This window comes from Rhinolophus sinicus, linkage group LG01 (genome assembly GCF_036562045.2).
Source record: "Rhinolophus sinicus isolate RSC01 linkage group LG01, ASM3656204v1, whole genome shotgun sequence".
Classification (NCBI taxonomy): domain Eukaryota; kingdom Metazoa; phylum Chordata; class Mammalia; order Chiroptera; family Rhinolophidae; genus Rhinolophus; species Rhinolophus sinicus.
Genome location: NC_133751.1, coordinates 36,897,439 through 36,915,637, shown reverse-complemented (window position 1 = coordinate 36,915,637; position 18,199 = coordinate 36,897,439). Strand labels below are relative to the sequence as shown.

Genomic DNA, 18,199 nt, shown 5'->3' with positions numbered 1-18,199 from the left:
AATAGCAAATGTTGGTTTAGAATGGGGTTGAGGGAGGGAAATAGTGTGGGTTCATAGTTATGAAGACCCATTTAAAAAAAAAAATAACTAGGATAAAATAAAAGAATTATCTATATAAAATCATTTTATCGTTAATAACTCCTACCTAAAATTAAATAAGCAAAGCTAGGGGATCCATGTTTAAGTAGGCACCGTCTAAGGGCTATTTTCCGAGTTTCCACTTCCTCACTGACTCTGCCGCCAATGGGAAGGCCAGAAAAGCAGGCTAGTCCTTGAAAGGACGGCTGAGTGTCTCCTAGGGGCTAAGGAAGGCCAGCCAGGGTGCCAGGAGGGGAGGAGGACCAGCCACAGCCACCAAAGCACAAGCAAGAATCTCCTTGGAAGAGGACGAAGAAAGAAGACAACTCGGATGGAATATGTAAGAGAATCATACACCTGGAGGAAGCTTTAGAGATTGGGGAGCGGGGAGGCCCAGGAAGGATACGCAATTGAAGGCAGTAAAAAACAATCAAAGGGAAGTATATTGGAAAATGAGGTTTGGGTCATTTTGTAACAGTTCCTAAATGTAATAATCATGGAAGCCCATCAAAACTTGCTTAAATGATACCAATTTCATACCCCACTTCTATAAATCACTAAAATTACTCAAAATTCCAACATTTTGTTCTCTAAACAACCTCCCAGGACGAGATAAAAACCCGTTAATAGGCTACCTGTTTCGAATTTTCCCTTGAAAAATGTTCACATTAACTCGAGGGATTCAGAGATATAGAAGATACAGTTCTCGTCCTGAATAATGTTAAAAACTATGAATCAACTCATAGTGCTTCATATACAACTTACAGACTTACAGTGGAAGTCCTTGTCAGGGCATCTTTCGGCTTGTTTTGTGAGCTGACCAATTTAGAAGTATTAGCGGGGCCTGAAGAAAACAAACCATAATTTGTTTTCACTGACCCAGACTCTGCTTTTCTACTCACAACACAATTCTTAAAACAAAACATACTTACTGTGCTTTTCTCTAGTAGGTCTTTCTCGGCTGATGATCTTCCTATTTTATTTCAGTTTCCCTGCCTTCAATCATCTTACTTTTGGTTCCTGGCACACCAAAATGCCACACGAAGAAGGTCTATGTAAAAGATAGAAAACAGCAAAACTAACCATTGTGAACAGCTATCTTAGTAACTGGATTTCAGTATAACTGGCTCCAGATCTCTGCTTAGAAAAGCTGTCACTCTCTGTGGTATTGGAGCCCATAACAAACTGCTTATAATCTTGTTAGCAAAAGGAAGGGAGGGGATACTTAGATTGAAAGTCCACCAAGTACACTGAGATACAGGTGCATATAACATGGCATCTATTTAAAGCAAGCTTGCTTATATTGCAGTTTTCACCCACAGGCTTTGGAGTCTAAACGAGCAGTTTTCTATCTTTTTTGGTTAACAGGACCCTTTGACACTTGTTGCACGTTAACATAAATAATTTTTTGAATGGAAAATCAAAGTGGCACTGTTTCCCATTTCATAAATTGCTTTAGTGTCTGTGGCTCAACAGCAGACAGTTGAATCCTCACCTATAATCAGTTGTAGATATCACACTTCATGGATCTTTTGGAAAGTCCTCTACATTCACGAGAGTTTGAGAGTGAAAAAAATACCTTTTCTAAATAGGTACTAAACTTCATTAGTAACGTCACAGTAGTAGTATAATCAATAGTTGTGTTATGCAATCTCAGAAAAGTTGAACCAAACGATGGGAAGATAAGCACAGATAACAGCGCTCTGGTCCGTTGTGCGGGAAGGGTGAGCGCGCTGCTGCTGGATTTGCTGCCGCTGAAGAGACTGGAGAGAGCCTGGGGAGAGAATGTAGTGACCTGGGCAGGGGTTTGCCGTGCCCGTCCTCTAATCCTTACAGTCATCTAAGGGCTATGTATTCTTTTCCCAGGAGGAAACAGGCTTGGGGGCTAATGAGCACGTTTCCTGCGGCTGCAGTGTTGGAGCCAAAGTGTAGTCCCAGGTCTGATTTCAAAACTCATTTCTCCAGTAACCCTCAATTACGGCTCAACTCACAACTGGAAATGTAGAAAGGGACCCAATTTATGTATGTAAAAGAGCTTTCCAAAAAGGTAACATCCAAATGACAGTGACTGTTGATTACTGGTACCCAAAGTACCATAACTAACTGATCTATTTGAAGAATGTAATTTTATTCCTCCAAAAGGTAAATACAAAAATTTTTTTTTAATTTTCAAAATGTGGTCTTTGCTTGGTATGTCAAAATTCAGTGAAAAAATGTCATTCAACTGTATGACAACTTTTGAACAGGTGTTTTGTTTTCATTTACATAGTATAATTAGATTCAATATAGAAAATTAAGAAAACAAAAGTTAACTTATTTTTAAAAATAGGTAATATAATTTACATTGTACAAAACTCAAGTTGCAGAAATGTATACAATGAAAATTACTCATCATACCTGCTCTTTCAACACCCCTCACCCGGACTCCTCACTGTCCAGTCCAGTTTCCCTCCCTAGTTGAAACTACTGTTACCAGTTACTTGTGTATCTTTCAGTGATATTCTAAAACAAAGTTTTAAAAAGAAATTTGAAATTTTCATGTTGCTAAAGCAACTAGCAAGGGATTCTTGATTTGTCCTTCCCCAGGTGTCATTTACATAATGATAACATGAGATAAGAGTTGCAAAGGAAGAACACAGTAAAATGTGCATCAGTGAGCTGCCGGACCACAGGAGAACTTCCACCAATGCACACGAGCTTGGCCACGAGGAAGGTCATTGGAGCCAGGCAGGAAGACAGGAAGTAGGGATTATCTCAGAGGAGGAGAAAAGGTAACTAACCCAGGGCACAGAATTATACTAGTGCTCACCCATACCTGCTGCTTTTCTGCCTCTAAGCCCATAGGAAGATTTTATTTCCTTGACCTTTACAATTAGGTGGGCCCATGTGGCTATTTCTGGGCAATGGGCTACAAGGCCAAAGCTTGTAATTGCAGGAGAGAGCCCCTTCAGTGTTCTCTTCCCCTGACCCACAGAATAAAGAGGCCATGTGTTCCAGATGGGGTCAGCCTGTCAGCCTGGGTCCTTGAGTGAGTGTGTGGAGCAAAGCCCCTGATGATTCACAATGGATATATAGTGTGAACAAGAAATAAAAGTTTGTTACATTAAGCTGCAAAAATTTTCTGATTATTTGTTATAGCTTATCCTGACTAATACAATTTCTTATAATTCTCAGTACCCTTTGCAAATTTTTAACAGCATGTATTACTAATAAATTTTATATATAAATTGTATTAAAATTACTTAGAATTAAAAAGCTATAGTAGAAAAAACTGAAAAGCAACAATGCTAGTATAGGAAAATGGTAAAATCAAACTTCAATTTTAATTTCCAATACATTAATTACTTTTGCATTGTTTTGTCCTGATTTTCTTAATATTTTCCTATTATGAATAACTTTATTCTACCAAATGAGACAAATGTGATGAAACTGTCAAATTTCTGGAAAGACACTAACTACCAAAACTCATTTTTAAAAAAATCCCTATTAAAGGAACTGATTTTGAACTTAAACACCTTCCCACAAAGAAAACTCTAGGCTCAGATGTCTTCATTGATGAAATCTACCAAACAGTTAAGGAAGAAATACCAAACTTAAAGGGAACAGAAGAGAACAGAAACACCTCCCCGCTATTTTATAAGAGCAGAATTACCCTAACCCAAAAACCAAAGACATTTCAAGAAAACTAAATTGTACATCAACATCCCTCAAGAACACTGAGGCAAAATCCTTACAAAATATCATCAAATTAAATCCATCAACCTATAAAAAGAATATATCCTACTACATCACAGCCACTGCAAGCTCGGTTTAACATTAGAAAATCAATGGAATTCACCATGTAAACAGAATAAAGGAGAAAAGCTATATGATATCTGAATAGACATAGAAAAAGCACGTAAAGCCCAACATGGTAAAAACTCTCACAAACAATGGAAGGGAACTTCCCAACCAGATAAAAAGCTTGTGTGAAAAACCTACATCTAGCTTCATGCTTAGTGATGAAGCGTGGTCATTTCCCCCCTGAGATCAGGAACAATGCAAAAGTGTCCATCCTCCACTCCTGCTCTACATTTTATTGGCCGTCCAGTGTAAGATGGCAATAATAAGAAATAAAAGACATGTAGACTGAAAAAAAAAAGTAAAACTCTAATCATGGGTGATATGATTATGTACTTACAAAAATCTAAGGAATTTACAATAAAAGCTACAGTAACAAGTGCATTTACCAATGTTGCAGATTAATTTTTAAAAAATATTTCCATATACTTATGATAAACAATTGGGAAATGAAATAAACATTTACAATAGCATAAAAATATGAAACATTTAGGGATAAGTCTGGCAAAGTGCATGGAAGCGCAGTATTCTGGACTTTTAAAACATTGTAGAAAGAAGATCTAAATCCATGATAAATACAATGGATTGGAGGTTTCAGCAAGGTTTTTTCTGTGTTTTTTTTTGCAGAAATTGGCAAGCTGATTCTACAATTTATATGGAAACATAAAGGACCTAGCAGAGTCAAATAATTTTTAAGAACCACAAAGTTGGAGGTGTTATACTACCTGACTTTAAGACTTGCTATAAAAGTACAGAAATGAAGAGGGTGGTATTAACATAAGGATAGTCCCAAAAATTAATGGAACAGAAGAGAATCCAGTAGTAGACCCACACATTTATCGCCAATTGGTGTTCAACAAAAGTGCAAGGTAATTCAGTGGGGAAAAGAACAGTCTTTCCTAAAAATAGTGCTGGAAAGTGATTATCCAAATGGGAAGAAATTAACCTTAACCCTTACCTCATACCGTACACAAAAATAAACTCAAAATAGGTCATAAGACCAAAGGTAGAAGTGAAACTGACATTTCCAAAAAAAAAAAACAGGAGAAAAATCTTTCTGATCCTCCATAGATGTACTAGTTTTCAAGGGCTGCATAACAAATTACCACTGGGTGGCTCAAAACAACAGAAATGTATTGTCTCAGAAGTCTGAAATCCAGGTGTCAGCAGAGCTGGGTTCCTTTAGAAGGATCTCGAGAAGAACACTTCTATGCCTCTAGCGGCTTCTGGTGGCTCCTGGCATTCCTTGGCTGCTGACAGCATAACACCAATCTCTCTGCTTCCATCTTTACACAGTATTCTCCCCCTGCACACCTCATTCTGTGTCCTTTCCTGTTTTTATAAGAACACTGGTTATGGGATTTATGGCCTAATCTAGTATGACTTTACCTTAATTACATCTGCAAAAGACCTATTTCCAAATAAGGTGACATTCTGGATGGACATGAATTTTGGGACACACTAGTCAACTCACTACAACAGGCATCACTTTCTTGGGACGGGCACGTGCACTTGTGCAAATACACGGGTTGACAAACTGGACTTTGTTAAAACACAAACACTTCTTTTTGAAAGCAGAGTTAAGAAAATGGAAAGGCAGGCTACAAACTGGAAGAACATACTTACAACGACTTGGATTCAGAACATAAAAGGACTCTTACAGCTCAGTAAGACAATTAGCCCATTAGAAAATGGGCAAAAGAGTTGAACAGAAACATTGGAGAAATGCAAATGAAAGCCACAATGAGATACTGCTGCAAACCTATTAGAATAGCTAAAATTTAAAAGACAATACAGGTGTAGACAAAGAAACAGAACTAGACTTCTCAGGCACTGTTTAAACAGTTCAGAGGTTTCTTACAATGTCAAACATCCAACTACCATTTCATCCATTAATTCTACTCCTACATATTTACCCAAGAGAAATGAAAATGTGTGTCTACAGAAAGACTTGTCCACAAATCTGTGTAGCAGCTTTATTCACCATGGTTTCAAACTGGAACTCTTCCATATATCCATCAACAGAATGGATAAACAAATAGTAGTACATCCACACAATGGACTACTCAGCAATAAAAAGGAATGAACTACTGATACATGCTACACAGGGATAAATCTCAAAAACATGCTGAACAAAAAGAACCTGACACAAACGAATACAGTCTGTGTGATTCCAACTATATGAAATTGTAGAACAGCAAAACAACTCTGTAAGGCTAGATGAACCATCAGTGAAATCTGGGGTCAAGTGGGGGCAAAGGGGTACCAGGGAACTTTTTATAGAGGTTAAAAGGTTCTATATTTGGACTCACTATACACTGAAAATAGTGTATTTTACTGAATTTTTAAGGGATATACATCTCACAATACTGGATATACAATTAAAAACCTGGAATTAATTTAAATATCCAACAACAGGAAATTGGCTACATAAATTATGATACAACTTCCAATGAAGGATGGCTGTCTGAATAAATGTAATTACTTTTACTCCCTCTCATAATACCACTACAAAAGCAGTAAATTGAGTTGCTACCTGATTCTGAAATGAACATGCAAATGTAATTTGTCATTGAGGACACCAAGGAACCAGGTCATTGTGTTTGTAAACTGGTAAATACAGGGAAAGAATCAAGCATTTTTCCTGCCTTTTATAAACTAACTGTACCACTTGGTGATAAAATAGTGAGGAGATGTTTACTTTTATAGAAGTACTCTAACCAAAGACTGAGTAAGGAATAATAAAATTTGAAAATTTCCATTTTGCAACCCCTGACGTACTTAATGGAGGCAGCCAATGATCCACAGCTACTAACATCCACGGGGGAGAAGGAAGGACGCACCATTGCCCATGACGTAGACTTGCCAAAAACTTAGAACCCGATCAGCCTGTGGATTCAACTATTTGTCCACAAAAAAATAGAGCACAAACGAGCATGTTAACGCCGCAGGATACAGTAAGTAAAAGCCAGGCGGTAAACTCTACAGTTTAATTTTTTTGATACAATTTCTTCAAATTGTATCAACAACAACACACAATATTAACCGAGATTTAAGATGTAACAACTAAGTGCAATGTGTAGAACTTAATCTGAATTCACTGGAACAAAGCATTACATTTATAAATGACAACTTGAAATTTAACAGTGACTGGAAATTTGAGGATATTAAGGAATTATTAATCTGGGGCATGATAATGGTATTTTTGTTGTGATGGGCTGAACTGTCTTCCTTCCCTGACTTAGTGCAACAGGTGACTGTCTCTCCCCAATTATGGACTAAGAATGGAGGTGTTCTCTCCTGGCAAGTGTAAAACAGGGTCTCTGGACTGTGGGAAGAATTCAAGACGGAGGAGTACAATGCTGCAAACAGGGAGTCGGAGGAAAAATACACATACTAGAAATTGAGACTTCTCCAGCCTTCTTTTTCTCACCTGAATTTCAGGAATACCATTATCACAAAACAAAGATCCAAAAATCCTTCTCTAGTGATCAGCCCAGGAATAAATATATAAAGAGAATGACATTGAGTCTTCCCTAAGGAAACATTCTAGATAATATCCTACCCATAAGTATGACACGACATCCAAAGATCCCCAGACAGTCAAAAAAAATCTCTACTATGAAAGATCAAAACCCGCAAGCAGAACAATAACTTGGAGGGAAAAGATACGATGCTAGAAGAAAACTTTATTTAGAAACTCATTGTTTCCAGGGAGAACATATTGCATCCATGAAACAAGGAGATGGTTTAAAACAACAGAAAACAAAATTAAAGCTGTTCGGGGAAAGAAAAATATGATGGCAGAAATGATAAACTGAACAAAAGAGTTAGAAAATAAAGTTCAGGGTATTTCCCAGAAAACATACAACAAGAAAATCGAGAGAAGGATAAGAGAACCAATTCAGCAGGTGCAAAATCTGAATAATGGGAGTCACAGAAAGAGAAGAACTGAAGGGGAAGAAATCAAAGAAGAGAAAGCTACACTATTCTCTAGAACTGAAGGTTTTTCAAGAGTGAGCAAGTCCATCAGTGGCCATCTCAACGGAAGAAAACCCATACCAAAGCAAATCAGAAATTTCAAAACGATGATAAGAAAGAGAAGAGATTACCAGTTTCCCAAGAGAAAATAAAAAGAAGATTTCGTACACAGAATTGAGAATAAATTAAAAATGGGTAAATTAAGGGAAAGAATAACACAGTTACCCTGACTTATAGGAGACATACCACTGGGTAACCACATAGTACGTGAGGAGAAGCACCTCTTCAAAGGGTGTTCCAACTTGTAAATGAAAAATAAATTGCAGACTCTAAATTCCACCATTTTGCAACCAGCTCTTCTCCCCCAACCTCCCACCCATGAATTAACAGATATAGATGTTAAGCATCTACTGGTATGTTCATCACAACGGGAGAGAAACCAGACACTTTGTGCCTCCTCCAGGCCAAACCTGAGTCGATCAAATCTCTGGATCCAACTACTAATTTGCAAGAAATGCTGAGTACACAAAACTGGAAACAATCCACACTTCTATCTACAAGCGAATGGATAAACGAAACAGTGGTACACCATGCAATGGAACACTACTCAGGAACGAAAAGGAAGGAACTCTCAATACATGCAAAAACACGGATGAAATCTCAAAATAATTATGCTGAGTGAAAGAGGCCAGGCTGAAAAAGAACGCATGCTTCATGATTCCATTTATGTAAAATCGTAGAAAACACACAGTCTGTAATGACAGACCATTGGTTGCCAAGGAGATATGGAGGGGCAGGAGGAAGAAGTCACAAAGGGCACAAGGACCTTTGAGGATAACAAATGTGTCCACAATCCTGACGGTGGTGGTATTGTCATGGGTGTAGGCATATGGCAAAAGGTATCAAACTGTACACATTAAATACATGCAGCTTAGTGTATGTCACTCATACTTCAATAAAGCTATTTTTCAAAAAAGGAAAGAAATCGCACAGCGGACATACTGACACAAATACAGAGGGCGTACTGAGCTGTGGCATGAGTGTGCAATCAGCAAAAGTCACACTGGAAAACTCTAATGGTCAAATGGTCCAGTTCTTCAATAGGCCAAGGGCGCAAAAAAAGGAATGGGGAAGTAATCTGCAGAGTAAAAGAGACTTAAAAGACAGGGTAAGACTAAACTAAAGTACTCAGGGGTATATATTTGGATGCTAAAACTATTTTTTTGAAATGCAAGCAAGTGCTTACTGTATTATGGGGAAGAGGGGTTGGTTCTGGGAGAGGTCACCCAAAAAGAGCTTCTGGAGCCGAGTTCTATCCCTTATCTGAAAGGTAGTTACAAGAGTGTCTGCCTCATGATAATTCATTAAGCTGCACATTGTTGTGTAGGCTTTCTGATTCTGTGTCTTATTTTTCTGTAAAAAGATATTTAAAAAGAATGAGAATGCAGTCAGGCTCCTCCACGACACTGGAAACCAGAGATACTTCCAACTCTAAGGAACTGGTAAGCTCAAATATAAACACCACTTCCTGGCATAGAAACCATAGCAAAATCAAAAGAAAACAACAAACTGGGAAAACTTTATCAAATATTAATCTCCCTCATTTATAAAGAATTCTGAAATCAAACAGGACAAAGATAAACCCAATAGTGAAATAGTAAAATGAGCAAAGGATTTGAAGAGACAATTAACAAAAAAAGGATAAACGGCTATTAAACATAAGATGGTCAGCATTGCTCATAAAATTTTTTTTTCAAACCCAGAAATTTCAACTATGCTGTTTGCCTCTTAAGAGACAGGGCTGCGGACGCCGCCCGTGAGCCCCTCTGGACGCCAAGCCTGCACATGCTCAGCATGTCCCGCAGTGTGGCTTTGCTGGCTCCACGGTCCCCCGTCTCACTCAGCTGCACGTCACTCAGGATCTCAGTGGTGCCCCTGGAGATTTTAGTGGTGATGCCCACAGCCTGGACTCAGGAGGTCTTCTCGGGCCCCCAAGCAGTGTTCCAGGCTGGCACACTGACTTACTGGCCAGCAGCACGTCGCTGATCTGTGAGGTCCTCCTTCGGGAACACACAGCTCACATTCCCCGGAGATGAGGCCACCATGTCTCTAGAGCTGGAATGTTTTCCAGATGCCCTCGGATGGCCCTGTGCCCATCGGTCTCTCGAGGGGGGACGTGCAGACCCACGGCATCTCCCGGAGCCCACACTGTCTGCTCCCACGGTGAGGCAGTCTGGGTAATGACCCCACAGTTGATGATCCCAAGGAAGTAAGTGGTTGGACCTCCAGGTGCCCTATCTTCCCTGGGCATCACGGCGGTGCGTCGGGGACTGCCCTGCGGGGTTTAGAGATGATGGCACTCTCACGAGGACGCCTAGTAAGCAGCACTGGCATTTTTTTTTTTAACAGGACTTTATTGGGGGAACAGTGTGTACTTCCAGGCCTTTTTTTCCAAGTCAAGTTATTGTCCTTTCAGTCTTAGTTGTGGAGGGTACAGCTCAGCTCCAGGTCCAGTGGCCATTGCTAGTTGCAGGGGGCACAGCCCACCATCCCATGCGAGAACTGAACCAGCAACCTTATTGTTGAGAGCTCATGCTCTAACCAACTGAGCCATCGGCTGCCCCAATAGTGATTTTCTAATTCTCTGATTCATTCTGCTTGTATGAGCTGCCAATTTTTTCCCCCTGGACATATATTATGGATTCATGGACTTATTTTTATTCCATGTATTATAATCCACTGTCACCTGAATGATTCAATTTTCCCAAATGCGTCCTTTCAGAGTTCCTTTAAGCTGGCTCCTGGGTCCTCTGACATACCCATCTCGGACTGTTACATGAGAGAAATAAACTTGTACTAGGTTTAAGCCACTACATTTTTGGTCTATTTTTACAGCATTTTAGCCCATCCTACTTAATACAAAATACTTCTAATAGTTCTATTTCATACTCCTCTCCTCTTACTGCATATGTCCCGGCTTCTATCGCAAAATGTAATCCACCATAAACCTTCACCGTATCTTCTGCCTGCTCTCAGCCTCATCTAAGTATTTTTAACCAGAGCACTGACTTCTGAGAGTTGCTATTCTGCATGTCCTTGCATCCCCGTTACTGATGGCTCAGCTACACTGGGATTCACATGGCCCAGGGGCGTTCTCTGCCAGGAACAGGCATGAAGCCAACCATTCTCCAATTTGAACCTCCTACTTACAAAAGGAATTAGCCTTCATTTGACTTTGTCCAATTTGTAAGTACTCAATTTATCCAGGTTATTTTGATTTCTGTTTCCAGTGTCTCTGGAAACAGCACATACACACAGTACATTACTGGTCATGGATAAAAATGGATTAAACAAAACTGGGTCCCAGACTGAGCTCTGCAAGGTTAGCTGAAAAGAGCTGTCCCACTCGGGCACCATTTCCTTGATAATGTCTCGGTATAACCTCCCGCCATCTGACTGGTGTATCATCTGAGCTAAACTGATGGGTCGCTGATGATTTCCTGGGTCACCAATGATTGCATTATCCTTAATTAAATCAATGGCTTGAGAAACTCAAGATATAGTATGTGCCCTGCTTCCTCCAGATCCTTACAACATTCCTGAAAAAATTAGGTTACAGTGATATGATTCTGTTTCCCATATAGCTATCATTCATTTTTACCCAGTGCCCTATGTTTGCTTGAGATATTGTAGGGATGCATATTTTCATATATCCCTCCCTCACAATGTGAACTGTGTCGTCTTATTTAACTACAAATTGTACATATATATTCACTTCATCATTTTGGTGGGAAAAGAATTAATACAAGTACAATGTTCAGAATTAAGGAGAAAGGCATCTCTACACCTTGTACTAACTGTTCAGTTTTTGTTATCAAATTTTAATATAGATATCAATACTTGTAAATAGGAATATACCTAAAGAAGTCAACAAATGAGGGAAAGGGCTTCATAAGAAAAATAGTTAAAGGGTTCTAAGAATTTGAGTTGTTCCAAAGTACAATGTGTTAGCTTGGGAGCTAGTGTTTCCAGCACCAGAAAGGTCCAAATACATATGGGATGACTGCTTAGCAAACAAGCGTACAAAAGAGGTTTAGTCTTCAAAGGACACTTGAACTAGAGATCACTTCCTAGTCCTCAGTGATTACCATCAACTTGAGTCTTGCACTTGAGCAAAGGAAGGGGTTAAGCATCCAGGGACCTAGAAAGTACCTCTCAGAAATCTGTGCTCAGCAGTTCCTGAGACCTCACTCGCAGCCCAAGCTACCGAACATGGCGCCTGGAATGACACAAAACCAGAGAGATGCGACACTGCTCAAGTTCAGCTGTTTGTGGTTTCCGAAACCATGGCTCTGCTTGTCATTTCGGAGAAGGCAAACCAGGCCACCCACCTGAGGGAGACTGTGTGCCCACCTCACACCACCTGGAACAGCCTGCCCAGCCAACCAGGGTCTGCGTCTCCCTTAGGTCTCTACGACTGCATCCCAGACCCACTCCCACTCACTCTGCTTCCACAACAGTCACCTGCTCTGTTTCTATTCCCTCAGGGTTTGCAAAATATACACATATCCTCAGACTGATTTTTTAAAGCAGGAGACCAATGGTGAAAGTTTCAGAGATTAAGAGAAGTTTAGGGGGCAGATAGGCCGCTTAAGTCAATAATTATACCTAAATACAAACAGTGCTTTTTATTTTATAAAGTGTTTTATGGAGATTATCTGATTCAAAGTGTCTAAATTATGCTCCTGAACCTATCTATATTCTATGAATGATGCCAAGATGTTCCAGTGTTAAAAATGAATAATAGTGGTCTCTTCCCTAATTTGTGGTGAGGAGAAAGTCCCAACAGATTAAAAAGAGACATAGTCACATGAAGAGAATAAAGGAACACAAACCATATGATCATCTAGAAAGGTGCAGAAAAAGCTTGTGACAAAATTCAACACTCATTCACGATAAAAACTTCTCAGCAAAGCAGAAATTGCAGGAAATTTCCTTAACCTGATGTAAGACATATGAAAAATCTACAGCTATTATCATACTTAATTGTGAAAGACTGACAACTTACCCATGAAAATCAGGAACCAAGCAAGGATATCTGCTGTGATCACTATTATTCAACATTTTAGAATATCACAGGCAGTTTAGTAAGGTAAGAAAAAAAGAACGAAAAAAGAACGGGCATAGAGTTTAGAAAGGATATTTGTAGATGATATTTATATATACAGAAAAGTCCCAAAGCATCTACCAAAAATTTACTGGAATAAGTTAATTTTTAGTAAGTTCACAGATCAGGTCAACTTAAAAAATTGCATACATACACACACACACACACACACACAGTATATGCCAGGGGTGCCAAAAAAATGTATACACATTTTAAGCGATGTTATCTTAAAATGTGTATACATATTTTTGCCACCCTCTGTGTATATTTTCCAAACAAGATTTGGAAAATATAATTTATTTATAATAGACTCAAAAACACAAAATACATAGAAATAAGTCTTTTGAAATATGTATAAAACATGCATGCTAAGAGCTATAAAACACTGCTGAGAAAAACTATATGAGACCTAAAGAAGATTCATAGTAACACATCAGTACTCCCCAGACTGATAGATTCAATGTAGTCCTGATCAAAATTCAACCAGCCTTTTTTGTAGAAATTGACAAGCTGGTTCTAAAATGCACATGGAAATGAAAGGAGCCAGCATCGTCAACATATTTTGAAAAAGAACAAAATTGGAGGGCTTACACTACGTAATTTCAAGACTGATAAACTACAGAACTGAAGATAGCGTGGTATTGGCTTAAGAACAAAAAGAACAGAGCAGAGAGTTCAAACAGTCCACTTGATTTACAAGAAAGTACCAATGCAATGCGATGGAGTAAAAAGTCTTCTCAATAAACGATGCTGGACCAACTGCACAGCTGTATGAAAAAGAAGGACCTCAATCCCACCTTGCACCATACACACAAATTAGTTCAGGATGGTTTACCAGCCTAAACATAAAATCTAAGACTCTATCTAAAGCTTCTAGAAGGAAAACAAAGGAAAATATCTTTGCAACCTTAGGGTTGGTAAAGAATTCTTAAGCAAAACATAACCATCAAAGAAAAAACTGAATAGAGTGGACTTATTAAAATTAAACTATTCTGTTCATAAGAAAATGAAAAGGCAACAAACACACTGGGAGAAAATACTCACAACACATATATCTAACAAAGGCCTGGTGCCCACACTACCAGACCATATGCATACAACGTCTACAAATCAATAGTAAAAAGACAAACAACTCAAAACAAAATGGGCAAAATACTTGAAAACACTTCAAAAAAAAGTACAGATGGTCACTAGCACGTGAGACGGTGCTTAACATAATTAGTCATCAGGAAAAGATGCATTAAAACCACCCTGACATACAATTTCACATCCATGAGAATGGCTAAAATTAAGAAGACCAATACCAAGTACTAGGAAAGACACAGGAATGTAAAGTGGTACAGTCCTTTGGCCCTTAAACATACACGTATGCTATGATCCAGTACTTCCACTCGTAGGTATTTTATCCAGAAGGAATTAAAATACATGTTCGCAAGGAGACTTTACATCACACCAAATGGAGAGGATGTGGAGCAAAAGGGGACCCTCTCTGCTGGTGGGAATGCAAAACAGCCCAGCCACTTTGGAGGACAGTATGGCAGTTTCTTACAAAATTAAGCTTTTTTTTTTTTCATACAACCCAGCAACCGTGCTCCTTGGTATATACCCACAAGAGCTGAAAACATGTCCACTCAAAAATCTGGACATGCGTGTTTATAGCAGCTGTATTCCTAACTGCCCAAAGCTGGAAGCAACCAAGATGTCCTTCAGAAAGTGGATAAACTGTGACTATTCCGCACTTAAAAACAACAACAAAAACATATCAATCCATGGAAAGACATGAAAGAACCTTAAATGTATATTATTAAGTGAAAGAAGCCAATCTGTAAAACCTACTGTATGATTCCAAATATATGACATTCTGGAAAAGGCGAAATGATGGAGACAGTACAAAGATAGTGGTTGCCAGGGGTTAGAGGCCAGGGAGGGACGAATAGGTGGAGCACAGAGATTTTCAGTATCACACTGTAGAGCACTGTAATTACTCGTGAATACATGTCATTAGGGTCAGTGACCTATGACTAGGGAGAACACTAGACAGCAAATGTGGCGGCTGACAACCTACACCAATCATGTTGTGGACTGGTGGGGAGGGATGACAGTGGCTGCGATGACAGGGGTGACAGGGTTTGGAGTGGGGGGAGATGAACCGGCAGAACACAGGATTTTTAGGGCAGTGAAAATACTGGGCATGATACTATAACGATGGGTACATGTCACAAATTTGTCCAAACCCATAGAATGTACAACACCAAGAGTGAACAGTAATGTACGCTATGGACTCTGGGTGATACGCTGTGTCATGGGTTCCCCAGGTGTAACAAATACACCACTCTGATGTGGGATGCTGATAATGGGGGAGCATACGCATGCGTGGGGCTGGATATACCTATATGGGAAATCTCTTCGGGAAATTGTATTTTCTGTTCAATTTTGCTGTGACTCTAAAACTGCTTTAAAAGATAAAGTCTAGGGGTGGCGGGTTAGCTCAGTGGGTTGGAGCGTGGTGCTAATAAGACCAAGGTTGCCAGTTCGATCCCCGCATGGACCACTGTGGGCTGTGCCCTCCTTAAAAAACAAACAAACAAGAAAAAGATAAAGCCTATTAAAAAAAGACTTATACAAGGTTAGGCAAATATTTCTTAGATGTGTAATTAAAAACAAAAACCATAAAAGAAATTGATAACAGACTTCAAAATTAAAAATTTTTTTCTTTATAAGGCATCATTAAGAAAATAAAAAGTCATAGATTCAGAGAAAATATTTGCAAATCATATATCCAATAAAGAACTTGCCTCTAGAATTTTAAAAAACATTTGAATATTTTTATTAAGATATTTTCACTTTAATATTTAAAATATTTTGAAACTCAGTAAGATGACAGTGACAAATAACCCAATTTTAAAAATGGGAAAAAGACTTAACTAGCCATTTCACCAAAGATATATGAATGACTAATAAGCACATGGAAAGGTGCTCAACATCATTAATCATTAGGGAAATGTAAATTAAAACTGCCGTGCAATACCACCACACAACCATTAGAATGGTTATAATCAAAACAACAAACAATAATGAATGTTGGCCAGAATGTGGGGAAATCAAAACCCTCACACAGCCACTTTAGGAAAACAGTTTAGCAGTTTCTTAAAGTTAAGCATCTACATGATCCAGTTATTACACTACTAAGACTCTACCCAAGAAAAAGAAAAATATAGGTCTATACAAACACCGGTGCATGAATGTTCATAGAAACTTTATTTATAATAATCAAACTTGGAAATAATTCCAACGTCCATCAAGTGGTGAATAAACAAAATGTGGTGTATCCATAAAACTGGATACGATGCAACAATACAAAGGAACAAGGTACTGATACATGACATGGACAAACCTCAAAAATATTATCCTAAGTGAAAGAAGCCAGACACAAAACACTACATATTCTTGGATTCCATTTATAGGCAATACCCCAAAGAGGCCAGAGACAGAAAGCAGATCAATGGCCGCCTGGGCATAGTGGGGACTGACTGCAAACTGGCATGAGGGGATTCTGGGGGTGACAGCCAAGTTCTACAATTAGATTGTGGTGATGGTTGTGCAAGTCTACAAAAATCACAGAATTGTACGCTTACAATGAAAGGATTTTATGGCACGTAAATTATACCTCAATAAAACTGTTTTGTTTTAAAGGACTTATATTAGGGTGTTCAGAGAAGCTTTATTCATAATAGCCCCAAACGGGAAACGATCCAAACGGTCTTCCAAGGAGAATGGATAAATAAATTGTGGTATAATCAAAGACTGGAATATTAGCTATTAATAAAGAAGAAACTACTAAAATACACAAGACAAATGAATCTCAGAAACATGCTGACAAAAGAAGCCACCACTTTTGTTCTCCTATTGTATACTGTATTCCATTTACAAGAGTCTACTCTTTTTTGTATTATTGTATTGTAGTCCATTTACATGAAGTTAAGAACAGGCAAAGCTCACTTACGGTGCTAGAAATCAGAACAATCTCCTTCTGGGGTAGGAAGATTGCAAAGGGGCACGAAGATTGCAAAGGGGCACGAGAGAACTTTCTGGAGCATGAAAATATTCTCTATCTTGACAGGCATTTTGTTGACATGGGTGTATATATTTATCAAAATGCAACAATTTAGATCTGTGCATTTTACTGTATGTACCTCAATACATTTTTAAATTATTAAAAATACACCAAAAAAAAAGGACTTACTATGAGACAAACTGAATCAATGAGTCACACTTGATTCCAGAACACATGAACTGTAGGTCCATCCGCTCCACCTCCTGTCCTGCCCCCCAGCCACTGGAAGACAAAGCCCAGGCGGGAACACACCCTGAAGGAAGCTGCTGCCTGGTCAGCAGCATTTATTACAACGCAGGACTCAGGCCTGGAGGAAGGAAACATCAGTGGCACAGGCAGCCATTCACCCTTTTGGCAACTCCCTTCCACTCGGGTCTCCCTCAGCCCCACACCTTAGTCTGCTCTCAGCCAGGCCTGGAGGTGTGATGACAAGCAAGACATGGCCCAGACCACACGCCCCAGGGCCCTTCCGACACTCCTGGTACATTTTAGGGAGCGCTTAAAATATTCGTGCCTTTTGCCACAGTATCACCACTCCAGTAATTTATCACAAGGAAATAATCAGAGTTAAAGGAAGTAATTACTGCAATGAGCAGTTCACTTCAGCATACTTATAATAGCCTACAGAACACTCTCCTGCCCCCAAAGAACCAAAACAACCTAAATGCCTAACAATAGGGAAGTTAGTCAAATGAATTACACAATAGTCTTAACGTGGACTACTATCTGCATCCACGAAAGCTTGTCAGAAAAATTAAAGGACTGGAAAATGCTGACATAAAAATGTTAAATGACAGAAGCAAGACAAAGCTGTCTGTACATCAGGGCTTCTCACAGGGGTACATAGTGGAAATCCCCCTGCCTGCCAGAGATTCTGCTGATCCCTGAATCGGGGCTCCTGAGGGGAGGTGCTCTCGTCCTCAGTCTTACCGAATGGGGGATGGGAGGTTGAAAACCAGTGGTACAGAAGAGTCACCCCCAAAATGTGCCACTCTGGCATGAAGATTACTTTACCTGAA

The 18,199-nt window shown here is 39.2% G+C and overlaps 1 pseudogene; it reads right to left on the bottom strand.

The window, feature by feature from the left end:
• Nucleotides 1–3,527: 3,527 nt before the first annotated feature.
• LOC141570586 (large ribosomal subunit protein uL10 pseudogene) lies at nt 3,528–10,210 on the bottom strand (annotated as a pseudogene).
• Nucleotides 10,211–18,199: the final 7,989 nt, after the last annotated feature.